Source organism: Caloenas nicobarica, chromosome 12 (genome assembly GCF_036013445.1).
Source record: "Caloenas nicobarica isolate bCalNic1 chromosome 12, bCalNic1.hap1, whole genome shotgun sequence".
Lineage (NCBI taxonomy): Eukaryota > Metazoa > Chordata > Aves > Columbiformes > Columbidae > Caloenas > Caloenas nicobarica.
The window spans coordinates 22,478,964-22,494,151 of NC_088256.1; the positions used below are offsets into that span (position 1 = coordinate 22,478,964).

General features: G+C 54.6%; 1 protein-coding gene across 3 annotated transcripts in view; it reads right to left on the reverse strand.

The window, feature by feature from the left end:
- The window catches only part of AR (androgen receptor), a 49,417-nt gene that overhangs the window by 31,894 nt on the left and 2,335 nt on the right, over window positions 1-15,188 (reverse strand). The window lies entirely within an intron of this gene.

Sequence of the window (15,188 nt, forward strand, 5' to 3'; positions counted from 1 at the left end):
ACGTTTTGGGTCGGGAGATGGACGTTTCGGGTCGGGACATGGATGTTTTGGGTCGGGAGATGGACGTTTCGGGTCGGGACATGGACGTTTTGGGTCGGGAGATGGACGTTTCGGGTCGGGACATGGATGTTTCGGGTCGGGAGATGGAAGTTTCGCACCAGCAATGTTTCCAGCTCGCTCCTGTGCCTTTACCACCAGCAGCACACTGTCCACAGAGTGGAAGGATTTGCCCAGGAACACCCTTGATATTAAGAAGATGCCAATTTGTCCTTTTTTTATATTTAGAGGGAAAACTGTAAGAAAAATATAACTTGAAATGTGACCGACTCAGAGTGAACTTTAACAATCTATTTTCCAGTTTCCAAGAGACCTTTTAAGGGCATTCTCAAAACACAGAGGTGACAGCACTGCCATGAGCCAGAGGCGGCTTTCGGAGGCTGTGCAGACCAGGAGCTCCCCAAGCAGAGCCCCGGACACTCGCCGGGACGGGTCCCAGCGACCAGCAGCGCCAGGAGCTGCTGTGTCCCTGCACCGGGGACCAGGGGTGGCCCAGCACCAGCACCACAACGTGTGCTCAGCGCTTTCCTCCCAGCAGACATTCTCAGTGTGTCGGTACCTCCTGATTGTGCCCACCCCCCAGAGCCACAGAAACACGGAGCTCTGACCAAAACAAGCACCGAGCGCGGTGCGGCGGGCTCCAGAATACGCAACTGTAGTTTGCACAATATGTGGTAAGTGTCGCAGTGGGTCCGAAAGCCAAAGCAGGAGATAGCGCGGCGTGGGCAGACACAACTGGCGCAGCCGTGACGTCGGGGCAGATTCCAGCCGGCGCACGGCTCCAAGGCCAAGGTCAGGGCTGCACACAGAGCAGCGCGGGAGAAAAAACAACCTCAGTATCTCCCTGATGGTTACAGGAAGAATTTTACTGTTGTTTCAGAAGGGTTCTTTAAGGAAACGAAGAGAGTCTGCTGACCTCCTGCCACATGCAAATATTTCTGTAGAGTAGGAACTACAATTTTGCAACGAGCACTTGTTTGTCAATAGTTAATTTAACCAGCCGAGATTTCACGACATGCCCAGAAAGCCAAGGGCAACCATGGATAAGAGAAAAATCAACCACTTCTCCTAACCCACGAGAGGGTTTCCACCCCAACAGCAGATGGCACATGGTCCAGAGGGAGCCAAGCGCAGCTGCCCAGAGCTCCTGACGCCCAGGACAGATCACAAGAACGTACGTTTGTGCTTATCTGCACGGCTCTGCCGTCCATGCCACCTGCTCAATCACATTAATTCATTACGCAATTCACCATGATGCAGATTCCTTATGCTCCCTGTTTTCCATCGATCTGACATAACTGAACAAACACAATTTCCACCTCCTTCACTCTTGAATTTGACTTGGGTTTGGGACTCAGCTGCCTCGTCCAAACAGCTGCTGAAGCACAATGCAGGGGATGCGCAGACACGGGGACTCGGCTGGACCGGCCTTTGGAGAATCCTGCCTGGGACCTGCCCTGTGCCCAGCGCATCCCGCCCCAAAGCCAGGGCTGGGAAGGCCGGAGCACAGCACCTCGGTCACACACCCTGGGGGAAGGTCCCGGGGTGCCGCACCTTCACAACGCTACCGCTAGAAATCGGCCTGGCCATCATGCCAAGGAGATGCTGAGCCACTAACTGAATAAGCACTTGCACGCAAACTTGCATGACACAGAATCCTGTCCAGCCCTTTCAAGTACCGTTATTTCTGAGATACTGTGATGTTATCAGTAGTAAATGTTGCCTTTAAAAGGGCATCATCTGTGCATGACATTTTCAAACACAATATCAAAAATAACCGGCTTCCCATCCCTGGAGCTGCGTGGCGGATGTCTGGAGAAGGGTCTGTGAAGGACACCGGGGCGCAGGTCCCACGTTCAGCCAGCAGCATGACTCTCATTTCAGGCAGGAGCCTCAGGTCCTCTTGCACATTCCCGTTTCGCTGCCACCAGCTTCAGCCCGAGCTGAACTGAACCTCCCCTCCGCAGTCACTGAGCTGCACTGACCCAGATAACAAGGTCTGCACAGAAACTTCAAAGTATCCCATCTGTTAACATGCTTTGAGCATTCTAATCTATAAACATGCAGCCTTGTACACTGAATTTATTTCCTTTTTTCTAAATAGCCTTGAATATGTTTCTAAACTGACCATGTCTTGTTTTCACGCAGAACCGCTGGAGGCGGAGAGGCGAGATAGCATCTCTGCGAGAGCAGCGCGGTGCACGGCGTGAGCAATGGGGCAGCCCGCCGTAAACACACAGGGAACTCGATCTCCATTGGATTTAAACAAACATCAGCAGATGACAACGGGTTTTGCAAACATCCCTGACAGCCAGGGCAGGCAGAGCCAGTGTCCCCCAGGGGAAGCTCCTCCCAGTGATGGGGCCGCTCCCAGCCCGGGGCGACACAGCTTCAACAAGCACAGCTGCACAAATCCCTCCTCAAATCTCCCAAACCGAATTATCTTTTGTCTTTTCAAATGCTCCGTTTACTAATTTTGTCAGTTTATTTTTCACGCGTTGGGTCCCAGCCGCATCTGAAGCCCCATCTCCACCAGCCCAGGCCCGGGCAAGCCCACGGCTCTTTGCCGTTTTCTTTCCGTTTTCCCCCAGCCCGGAGCGGCACCGAGACCGGGGGCTGTTTGTCCCAGCCCTGGGCACGGTCCCCAACGGCCATGGCACACCTAGTGACGGGTGGAGGGCAGAGGCCACGGCAGAACCCAAGCCACCACCGAGTCTCCCGATTTCAACCATCATCACTGGCTCTCACCTTCCAGTCATCCCCAAGAAAGCAGCAGAAAACGAGGTTAAAAGGGTGAAAGGAGGCAGATGCAGTACCCCTGAAATGCAAAGGCAGGCGGCAGCCTCCGGGTCCCGCAGGCAGCCTCTGCGGTAGCAGCTGCTGCACTTTGGCTACAGTACTGAGACCAAACCTTCTGCCTCAATACTTGATCTCCAGCCAGTGAGCTCAGGGAGCAACTTAAATCAGCCCAGAGAAGATGAGACACTTGATTTCCCCAGGCAGAGAAGGATCTACAAAAAGAGACAGCATGAATGTGTTGCAAGGTTACTTAAGATGGGAATTCACGCGATTATGAAACATGAAGGGGACAAAAAGCAAAATGAGTAAAGCAAGCGAGGTTCAGCCCTGGCGAGGCCATCAGCACTGTGCACCATGTTGTCCTGGCGACTGCGGAGTCACCTGGAGCTCCAAGGACAAGACCTTGGTGTCCTCGGTGCACACAGAGCCCTACTTATTGCCCAAGGAAACAGTCTGTCCTGACTAATGTTTTTTAAATTAAACCCACACCATAATCTTCCATTCTCAAGTCCACTTCCTCCGCTGGCAAAAAGAAAATGTGACTAAAATGAAAATCACCAATAATGAGATACTCTTGATCCATATATTTCGTCTCCAGGAGACCCTGCCACTGTTCTGGATGGGAAATCCTGCCTCGCTGTCTTGGCAGCATCCTGGCTGCCACGGCGGGCTGTAACAGCCTGCCGTGGGCACAGCCGTGGGCACAGCCGTGGGCACAGCTGTGGGACACAGCCGTGGGACACAGCCTGCAATGGACACAGCCGTGGACACAGCCGTGGGCACAGCCGTGAGCACAGCCGTGAGCACAGCCGTGGGCACAGCTGTGGGACACAGCCGTGGGACACAGCCTGCAATGGACACAGCCGTGGACACAGCCGTGGGCACAGCCGTGGGCACAGCCGTGAGCACAGCCGTGGGCACAGCTGTGGGACACAGCCGTGGGACACAGCCGTGGGCACAGCCATGGGCACAGCTGTGGGACACAGCCGTGGGCACAGCCGTGGGCACAGCCGTGGGACACAGCCGTGGGACACAGCCTGCAATGGACACAGCCGTGAGACACAGCCGTGGGCACAGTCGTGAGCACAGCCGTGGGCACAGCCATGGGCACAGCCGTGGGACACAGCCTGCCATGGACACGGCCGTGAGACACAGCCATGGGACACAGCCTGCAATGGACACAGCCGTGGGACACAGCCGTGGGACACAGCCTGCAATGGACACAGCCGTGGACACAGCCGTGGACACAGCCGTGGGACACAGCCGTGGGACACAGCCTGCAATGGACACATCCGTGGGACACAGCCGTGGGACACAGCCTGCCATGGACACAGCCGTGGGACACAGCCTGCAATGGACACAGCCGTGGACACAGCCGTGGGACGCAGTCTGCCATGGACACAGCCGTGGGACACAGCCTGCCACGGACACAGCTGTGGGACACAGTCTGCCACGGACACAGCTGTGGGACACAGCCTGCCATGGACACAGCCGTGGGACACAGCCGTGGGACACAGCCTGCAATGGACACAGCCGTGGACACAGCCGTGGACACAGCCGTGGGACACAGCCATGGGACGCAGTCTGCCACGGACACAGCCGTGGGACACAGCCTGCCACGGACACAGCCTGCCCTTGGGAAACAAGCGCTGCGATGCCCCTTAAACACTTTGGGAGGGCTGATGCGTGTTCCTCAGTGGGGCCTCCCACCAGCCAGGTCTGAAGTGCCCACCCCCAGACGTAACAACGTGCCTCCCTGCCCGCGCCAGCTGCCGTCCCTGCCCGCGGCGGCCGCGTGTCACCGGGGCTGGAGGGGACCGGGGCTGCTCCCGGCACCGGGGGTTCTGCCAGCAGGAATCTGGCTCTGCCGGGGACGGTGGGCTCGCAGCCATGGACACCGGCACAGGACAGATGACCAAAGACCAAAGCTGCTCTCTCCACACGCCCTTCACATGCAGATGGATGTTCCTTTTGTTTCTGCAGCACACGATCCCAATGCCAGCACTGCATTTATAAATCAGACAAGCCGCCCCTGCCCACAACACTGTAGAACAATTCCTGCTCGGAGACGTTGCCGGGCAGGACACCCGGGGGCTGCAGAGGTGACCAGCACCGACCCACGTGCCGTGACAGGGGCGGCCGGGGCACCTCGTGAACCGGCTGCTCGGCCCCCGCGCTTATCTCCACAAATCGCTGGGTCAATCCACCAAGCGACGCGGTGTCCCGAACAGGAAACAACAGCTGCGGGGGGTGACGGGCTGGCAGGACGGGGCTGCTGCCAGCGCCGTGCTCAGGGACCCCCGCAGCGGGACCAGCACCGCCGCCCCTTCACCAGCCCAGGGACCAGGATTTAATTCGGCAACAAGGGCCCCTCTACTTAAATAATCAATTTCCATCTTTTCTACATCTGCCTTTGGCAGTGATTTTCCCTGAAGAATGCATTCAGTAACATTCCCTACCTTCACATTTTCTCTTTGCAATGTGCAGAACGTGTTCATTTTAATAGGGCTGTGTTGATGCCTCTGCAGAGGATAGGACAGTTTTTTCATTAGCAAGAGCCTTCTCCTGCTTCGCAAATACGCGTTTCTTTTTTGAAGGATTTATACAGTTTGTCATGACTTTTGATTTTCCATTCTATAACTTAGAAATGGTGCATGTCACATTTCTTATTTATTAGATTCTAGGTTAATATTTTATTTGTGATGGGCCCCTTTCTAAGGGATCTCCAAGATTTAATAGCTGTGGGACGCCACTGTCCCATGCCTCGTTCTCTACATGGGCTGGATGAAAACCTCCCGTGTTTTCTGGCTTTTTCACAACTCCAAGTAGATCTCTGTTTTGAATGATGAGCCTTTGAACTGAACTGGCTGAATAAATTGGATTTTCTCTACTTTCCAGAGTGGGTTTAGCAACACAGTGAATTCCTGGTGCTGAGGTGCTACTTCTGCTGGGAGCCTGACCTGCTCCGAGGCTCCGCAAACCCATGAACCGCCCACATTATGTTTTACTGACCTCCCGTGAGTTTCACAGGCTCTGGTAAACACAAGCTGCCACATTCTTCCGTGATGAGAAAGTGGATATTCGGCTCCACACCTTGCCCCGCTCGCAACACGCGCTCACGGCGCTGCTCTTGCTGAGAGCCCGTCAACTGTCCCACCAGCTGCAGCCCCGACGGCACCTGCCGCGGTCCTGCGGGAGCTCCTGCGAACTCGTGCGACTACCCCAGTCCCGGTTCTTCCATCCAGGAACAAGTGGGTGCAAACCAGGGTGCAGACTAGAGCCCTCCCCACCACGCTCGGACCTCAGACCACCAGGACAATTCCATCGCGGGCAGGCTCCCAGCCGGGCTGGTGAGGGACGTCAGGATTCACTTCCAGACTCGGATATTTAAAACGTGTGATATTTTCCCCAGTTCATTTGGCAGCAGAATTATTGCTAAGGAAACCGGTGCTGCGAATTCTGCATTTTGATTTCTCTACTGGATGAAGCAAGAGTTGAAAATGGGAAGATGGCAGACAAGGGAGGAATCCAGCATGGGAAATGAGAAGACTGCAAATACCACTTACGCGGGAGGCACCCGAGTCGGGAGGGACACACACCGGGCAGAGAGACCTGACGCACGGGCACCAAAGCGACAGGAGTCACCGTCCCTGGAGGGCTTTAAAAGGCATTTAGACGAGGTTCTTAAGGACATGGTTTAGTGCTAGAGTTAGGTTATGGTTGGACTCGATGATCCTGAGGGTCTCTTCCAGCTGAAATGATTCTATGATTCTATGATTCAGCTGGTCCTGGAACTTTCTGGCAGAACTGGTTTATTTGTAGGCATGTTTACACCAAGACCAAACCTTTGCAGAGAGACAGTTGCAAGGGCACAAAAACGCTTTTCCTTATTATGCCCTAAATGGGTATAAGCTATATCTGCAAAGTTTCTCTTCAGCTCTGCTGGCAAACCACTTGTTTTCTAGAAGAGACTTCACAACTTATGCAAGAATATCATATCCCCATGCCCTCAAAGCAGATCATGCTTTGAGTCATCTCATAAAGAGTAAACACGCGAATTATAACAAAGGTTTCACATATCTATGGGCTTCTTGGCACTTGTAGCCCTGATCTCAGCAGCAGAGGCAAATTCCGCGGCACCCCGCAGCAGCCGGCTGCTGTCCCGCCAGGCCGTCCTGCTCCGTGGCTGCGCTTCCCCGGCGGCGGCCGCACGTGCCCGCGGCCACAGCTGCCCACACCTGCCCAGGAAATGGTGCCCTGGTGCTGGTGTGCTCCTCCGGTGACACCAGACACGGGCAGCCAGACCTGGCGCTTTGGGGGCTGAAAGCATTTCTTGCGAAACACAGCAGGCAGAGCCCTGCAGCAGCCGCAACCGGCCGATCCCAGGGGATCCTGAACCACAGGCAGATCGCTGGAATCTGCCGAGGCGCCGGCCAGCGATGCTGAGCGCCGAGGTGCTGGTGCATAGGGCAGGAGCCCAGCACGCTGCTCCACCGCTGCTCCGCTCTCCCGAGCAGGCGAAGAACGAAAGCAGCCAGGAACCATTTTAATCCCGCCTGCAAACCAAAACACAGATGCCACATCTAATTTTAGGCCTCCTAGCCTTGACAGTGTTCTCTGAATTCTGTTTTAAACAAGCAGCAAGATAAGCATCTCGGAACAGTGCGGCCGAGCGCCCACCTTGACCCCGGCTCTTGGACAGGTGAGGGTGCGCGGGGACAGAGCCGGGAGCAAACGTGTCACTGCCGATCCCCGGGGATCCCCGCAGGACACGGAGCCGGAGTCCCCTCTGTTCACCGAACACGGAGGGACGGTCCCGCTGCCCCGTGAACCTCAGGCTGACACCTTATCCCTGGGCGCCTGGGGCAGCTGTTCCAACTCGGGCCATAAGCCAAGTGTTTAAGCACCAAGCTGAGCTGAGCGAAGGCAGCACCGCTGTCCCCAGGCCCCTCTCAGCTGCCACCCCAGCCCAGCCTGGTCCCACGGCTGCAGGGGAGGATGAGGATGCTCCATCCCGCGGGCACTGCCCCGCGCTTCTCCCCCACACAGCCACCCTCACCACAGACCAAGGACCTGCCACTTGGCACAGGCTGTGCTGTAAGCAAGGAAGGGAAAGAAAATCCCTGTGCTGCTATTTTTTCTCAATTTAACGATCCAAAGATGTTCCTGGGGACTCGGGAGCAGATTGGGAAGTAACAGATTTCTTTGCAAGTGGAAGATCGTATTATCAGGGAGAGACTTTCCAACCACAGGGGACACATAAAAGCAAAGCAAACAACTGAAAACCAGAAAACGAAATCCATGTGAGCAGGCTGAACTCATTGGGATGACTCCGCACGTTCTGAAGCGTACGAGCATGCACGGGGACAAACCCAGAGCCAGCCGAGGAGGGGACGCAGTGCTGGTGGGACCCATGGCTCCGGGCCCCAGACCTGGGTGGGACACGTGCCACCCAGACATGCCCTGAACAGGGACAGCGCTGCCAGACAGCCGGGAAGGGACCGGGGGGACCTGGAGCGCTCAGCTCTGTCCCTGAGCAGTGACAAGAGGAACGGATGTCCCTGTGCAGAGGCTCCAGGAGCCCCCTCTGCCAGCACCCAGGGACAGGATGGTGCAAAGCGCCCGTTCCTCCATGTCTCCCCTGCAGGCAGATTGCTGCCGGCACCACAGCAAGGGACAGTGATGTTCTTTGAATGAGAATACACACACAAAACCCATGTGTGGTGTCCAGGGCAGAAGGTGGTGCATGCCCACAAACACACACACGATCCAAGAAAAAATGTAGATCATCTGAACAATATTTGTGTGCAGTATTTCATTTTCCAGTTCATGCACCTAACTGCCACCCAGATTAAAGCAATTAACCTGATCTGCACACAAATTACTTTTCTCCTTTTCTCTCTTTTACAAGAGCACAGAAGAGCTGCCGAGATGGCCCTTCCAAAAGCAGATCAGAAAACGCGCGGCCACTGCTGCCCGCTGCAGATGGGAGGGAGGGGAGGAGGCAGGAGCCTTCCCTAGAAATCACTGATACAAAAAACTTGTGCCTGGACTCTGTTCTCAGCACACAGACCAAGGTCAAAGCATTTTTTTCTGTCATTTCTAACCAGCAAAGAAGCAAATGCAGCTAAAATATGTAACACCAGTCAAACTGCTGAAGGGCTGGTGAGAAAACACCAGAAAAAGAAGTAAAGTATCACCCTGGGAAAGACAACAAACAGCAGCCCTATGAGGCCTCCCCGACCAGCGAGAGCACAGGGGGAGGAAGGAAAACCCAGGGTTCTCCCACCTTGTCTGGGGAGCTGATCGTGTCCCAGTGACTCTGTAAAATGCATTTCAGGAAATCTGCAGTCTCCGCTCTGGCACTTATGAGGATTGCTCCTGATGGCACTCCCAGGAACACCCAGCGAGATGGTGGTCCAGCAGCACAGACAAAGATGCTGTTGTAACGTGGGATGTACCCCCAGGGCTCTTCCCAAAGCCGCAGCCAGCCCCAGTTTCCAGTCCCAGCAAAACATCACCGTGGAAGAAGAGGGCACCCCAGCCTGCACTCACTGCCTTCACCCCCACCCTGCACCCCCACCCTGCACCCCCACGCCTTAGATGAGTCTCTGACACATCAGAGCCTCAGACTCCTGCAGAACTGAACCCCGAGCTTTGCAGAGGTGCTGGCAGCCCGGGTCAGGCAGCCAGTGTCAGGGACATCCCTCTCAGCGGCACCCGGCTAACAGCAAGTCAGAGATAAATCATTACAACACAGCACACCAGCAGCGGCTGGGGCTCCTGTCCTGGAGGGGTTCCAGCTCTCCGCGGCGCAGACCCCCCAGGTTCCCCACATTCCGCACAGTGACATGTGCCCGGCTGCTCCCCGGGGACCCGCAGGACACCGCCCGCCGCGCTCCCTGGCTCTTGCAGCAGAGGATGCCCCACACAAACAGTACTGGTGTCCCAATACTGGCAGATCTGCACTGACCTTCTAAGCCTTATTTAAGACCTATCCTTCACTCCCAGAGCTGGTTTGGAAGCAGTAGCCATCTCGCCTGCAAGCCCCAGGAGCTCGACATGGCCCGCGGCATCACCAGCCCCTCAGCAGCCCCACAGCCGGGCAGTGCGGTGGAGGCACCAACCAGCCCCCCAGCAAAACCACGGGCTTATCCACCGCTCTTTACCAGGACTGCCACTTATTTATCACAGTGTGCTCCATTCTGCTGCTTGATCACATAGAAAAGTCACCAGGAGCCCTGCGGAGAGCTCAGGGTGTCACTCGCCCTGTGCGGATACCCGAGATGCCCGGAGCGGGTGACATCCAACTCCCGCCCCAGTGGGACCGGTGCCCGCTGCCGGGGAAAGGGCACCGGCTATAAATACCTGTAGAGCTGGGCTGTATTTTTAGGGTTATTTCTACTACTGCAAAATCACTTAATCTGTGGTCTGTGTCCCACCAAATCAGTCTTCTTGCTTCTGAGGACGTGTCATCATCTCACTCCATCTATGGAAAAGGAATAATATCTATTTCGCGTGGTTGCCTACAGGCTAAATGAATTGCTGCTCATAAGTGCTTCAGAAAGAAAGTGCCATCAAAGCACAGAGTACTGCTACTTTTATTACTGTTAGAGCATACATTGAACTTCACTTGAAAATACTCGTGAGAAGAATAGGAGTTGTAATGGTTATTTTAAAAGCAGAATAAAGCACAAACACAGGTTGCAGCAGTGCTGCAGGTGCCGTGCGGGTGATCTGGGCATCTCAGCCAGCGCCGCGGGGCTCCCTGGGCAGCTCCCCTCGCTGTGTCCCGCTCCGAGCTGGGGAAAGGTGCGGCTCATTTTGGGGGGTGAGCAGCACAGGCAGATGAGTGGGGAACACGGAGGCAGCGCTGGATACAGCGAGAGGAATATGGATGAAGAACCTCCGTCACAAGTCTTCGCCATGACAACTGGGTCAGTTCCTTTTGATTTTAATGAGCTTGCTCATACTACTACTATTGTTAAAAAATAAAGCCAATTCTGGTCAGGCTGCTTCCCAACTACACCAGGCTCCCAAACGCTACAACAGCCTCACCCATCTAAATTAACTCTGTTTCCTTAACTGAAGAGTAACTAGCTGTGTATCTCGACAGGAGAACAGGTCACCGTGGCCGGCCACCCCGCAGTGACAGCGGGAAAGCCCCGGTGACACCGGCACACCGGTCCCAGCCAACACCGCAGCCCCAGCTGGGAGCATCCCGGTGGGAAAGATGCTCCCAGACCTCGGGCTCAACGTCTGTGCATGGGGCAACTTCATTTTTTCTACATATTTCCAACATTTAACTGCCAGAGCCACACAACTGCTGCACAGATTTTTGGGATCAGCTCAGAAAAACAAACGATGGTTTTTACTAGAAGTAGTAGAAAGTCTCCCACAGAACAGTTTCCTTTCAGTAAATGCTTCTTTGATAACTTTCAAATGTTCCACTAGATGATAAAATTTTTTTCTTTTATATTTAACTTTGTAATTTTAGCCTGCAACCACAAGTGGAAAGTATCGATTTCACAGCAAACAGGGCACCCGCCAGCGTGCCAAGCACACACTGAGCAACAATTAGAGAAACAATCGCCAGTACGGCAACGGCAAATTAGGATAGCCATTTGTAAATCAGCAATTCATAAAATATGAATGAAGCTCAGTGCTAAGATAAAAATGTAATTAATATAAATGACAGAAAAATACAAAGAACAGAACTACTGCTCTATATTACAAATTACTGTTAACTCTGTGAATGAAACTGCTTATATCATGCCAAAACAAAACGTTCCCATATGACTAAAAAAATTTCCAACATTTTAGGAAACGTTGGAATTTCTTCCTGCAGGAAACGGCAACATTTCCAGTTTTCCTCCCAGTTCAGGACCAGGCGGTGGGATCATCCCTTCCCACCACGCACAGACCCCGACTTCGCTCGGCTCCGAGTTCCATGGTGCCTTTTCCGTCCCCCACCTGCCGCAGGCCGGAGGTGCCGCCCCGGCCGGGACGCCGGAGCCGCTGCCCCAGTGGAGCCCAGCGGCCTTGCAGGGCCCGGGGGGCAGCGCACGGGCCGGGGGCTGCGGGGGCCGGTGGCATTCGGCCTTCACCACCTCGTTTCTGCCTTAATTCTCGCCGGGACTGTCCCACAGCTCCCTCGAGCTGGAGCAAGGGGCCAGAGGCAGGGACTTGCAGGAGCCGCTGGCTCCAGGCCGTGGGGACACGCCGGAGCGGCGCGCTCGACGCCCGGGAACGCGGCAGCACCGCCGGCTCCCCGGCACCTTCCACACCGTGGTACCCGCACGTGCTTTCGGCAACCGCAGGGAAGTGCGTCCTGAGGGACGGGGTGACCTGCGCCAGGAACGGTGCACGTCCCCAACTGGGGTGACTGCCCCAGCTCCCCGGGCTTTGCCGATCCCTACCAGCAGCTGCGGACCGTGAGCGCGTACCGCAGAGCTGGCCAAGGGACCGGCTTCGGGAGCCACGTTCTTCCACGCACGGCTTGTCTGCAAAAGAAATATTTACATAACACGGCGTTCCCCTGGGCAGAAAGGTCGCGTGACAACTGCAGCGGGAGGGTCAGCCCCTTCCCAAGGGCTCTGGGTCCCGCGCTGAAGAGCTGAGGGTCGGGACCCCCGAGTCCCTGGGACGGGGGATGTCGCGGGGCGGCCCGGAGAGCAGCACTGTCCTCCCATCTGCCAGCCTAATAACCCGCCCTTGATCTCTTTATCAGAATCTTATCTCCTCCTTCAGTACAGAGAAATTATTACAGGTATTATCTGTACGCGGTATCACAATTACATAGCTGGCCACAAAGAGATTATCTGGCCATTACAGCAGGTGATGCATAAACACACGGCGCTCGCCCAAGCTGATCGCAGCTGAACCGAGGAAAGGAATCCGCAGGTAGGTGGAACCAGCAAACGCAGCGATACCAGACCCGTAACAGTACCAATAGCAAATGCCACTTAATGTCTGAAACTACACGGACAACTAGATTTTTCTAAGCCAATTACCACCTAAATTTGTTTATCACCTTTCTTTCCATTGCTTCAGTAATAACTCCTTCTTTGAGTCCATTTTAGCTTAAACACACCAGACCTACGCCCCTTACCAGTGCTGTGCTTTGCTCTTGCAAGCCATAATTTATAAGTGCTGCATCTCACTCTTAACACAGGTTATTCAGTCACCTCAAAGACTGCTGGTAATAATTATGCGATAACCAGAGCACAAAGATAAACAGCTACGAGTGCACTGTGTAACAAAAGCTTGTATTAATTTGCTAATTACAAATAAGCGTTACTGGAACAATCAGGTGCATCATATCAAAAGCTTTACATTAAACCAAATTCTGTTGATGCCTTTGTTTCCTCTGTCATGTCTCGGTGCCTCTAAACCCAGACAACCCCCTCTGTGCACGTGGAAAGGGCCGGCAGCAGCGAGGGTCCCGCGCCGGCACCGCCGCGAGCGCCCGGCCCACCGCCCCTTGTTTGGCGAGCTGTGCCGCCACGCTCCCGAGCGAGGGCAGGCCCGCGCTTCGTTCCCCATTCGCGATCCCTCAAGCCGTCCAGCCCCCCTTTCCCACAGCTTTAGGGGAAACTCTTCTAGTAGGGACCCCGACACCCAAACTGACAGTAGTTTATAGACAGGGAAAATGTAAATAACTCTCCCCAAACATTAAGAAAGTGTTCATGCTTTAAAGTCATATAGGAGAGTGTGTGTTTGTCTCTAACTTAAAAAATACCTACTTACACCAGACCTGGACTGCACCAGGGCAGAGCCGGGGTTTTGAAGAGAGGTTCGCCTGGGAGGGGAGAGGTGCGAAGCCACTGGCACAAAGCAGTGACCAGAGCCAGGAGCCACACACCTTCAAATGCTCATTATTGCTGTGCCTGCAGCTGCCAGCGCTGCAGCAGCGCGGGGACTTCAGCGCAGGTCTCAGGCTGGCACAGCTGCACCGAGCCCACAGAACTGCCCTCGGGAAAATGCCGAGATGACTTTTTCCAAGGCCAAGAGGGTAAAGCTTTCTGTGCAATGCCGTGTAGAGCAGGATTTTAAAGCCAGCAGGGGAGCACAGATTGAAAGCATACCATCCTTTGGTGAGGGAAATTTACAGTAAAGCGTTTTAGCTCCCTTGACCCTCTTTCCTCGCAAGTGCTGCTGCCTGGGAAGCTGGAGCACGACCCGCTGCCAGCAGAGCCCGGCTGCAGCAGGGACTGTTCGCTGCACTGGCACTGCTCACACCTGGGGAAAATTAAACACCACGACAATTAACAGGAAGCACATGGCAAAGTAAACGGAGACTTCGCTGGGATGAAATATAAACCTGGCAGCAATTGACCTGGATGGCTTTAGCCAGACCACAAAGGAGTGTTCTGCTTTCCTTACAGTATTTAAAAACGGCATCCGAACACAGAGCAGGGTATAGATACTATCAGTCCATGGCTCACTCGCCACAGCTGGGTAATGCTGTATGAGCAATCGAGTTCAAGGAACAAGGCGAGGGTATTCAAAGCTCTCTGTGCTGGCTCCGGCTCCCCCGATCCCTGCAGAGGTTTGCCAGAGGGAGCCCAGGCCCTTCGGAGCTGCTGTGCCATGGGGACGCAGACACAGCACATTGAACAGAACCGCGAGGAAGAGGAGGACACAGCATTTTCCACCGAACACCATTTATCTCTAAGGTTGGACTTAGGCAAAACTTACCTGCTGCCCAGGTCCAGCCCACACGACTGCCTGCTGACCACCCTATGAGCCAAAACCTGTTCTCAACATGACATTCCCCATTGGCGCATGGCTCTGTTGCATGGGCAAACAAACCCTCGCACGGCTGAGCCTTCTGCTATCGAAAACCTGCCTCATCCACCGCCAGCGCTTGGACAGTCGAACTTTTCCAACTCTATTCCTCCCTGCCCACTCTGCACTGATTCCAGCAGAGATTCACCCAACTCCAGAGGAGCACACACGGGGTGTGCACAACTCCTGCCAGACGTACGACACCTGCAGCTGGACTCACTGTGACCCGTCCTTACTTTTACCCCAACTTTTCTGCCGAGCCCTCACCTTCTTCATAAAATCCCCAAATAAATTGTTGTGTGGAATATAATCACTACATTGCCTGAATAAAGCTGACAGCATTCTAAAGCGCCAAATAAGCACAGACGCACAAGTGTGATGCACTTGCCCTCTGCTAATTTAAAGGGAAAATGTAGCTGTTCATTTTAATCTTTGCTCCCACCAGACAGAATTCCACAGCATGTGGATGTGAAACTCCGAGGATGCAAACCCAGGCTCAGGCCATACCAACCACTTGTGGCTGGGGCTGCCTCCGAGCCAGC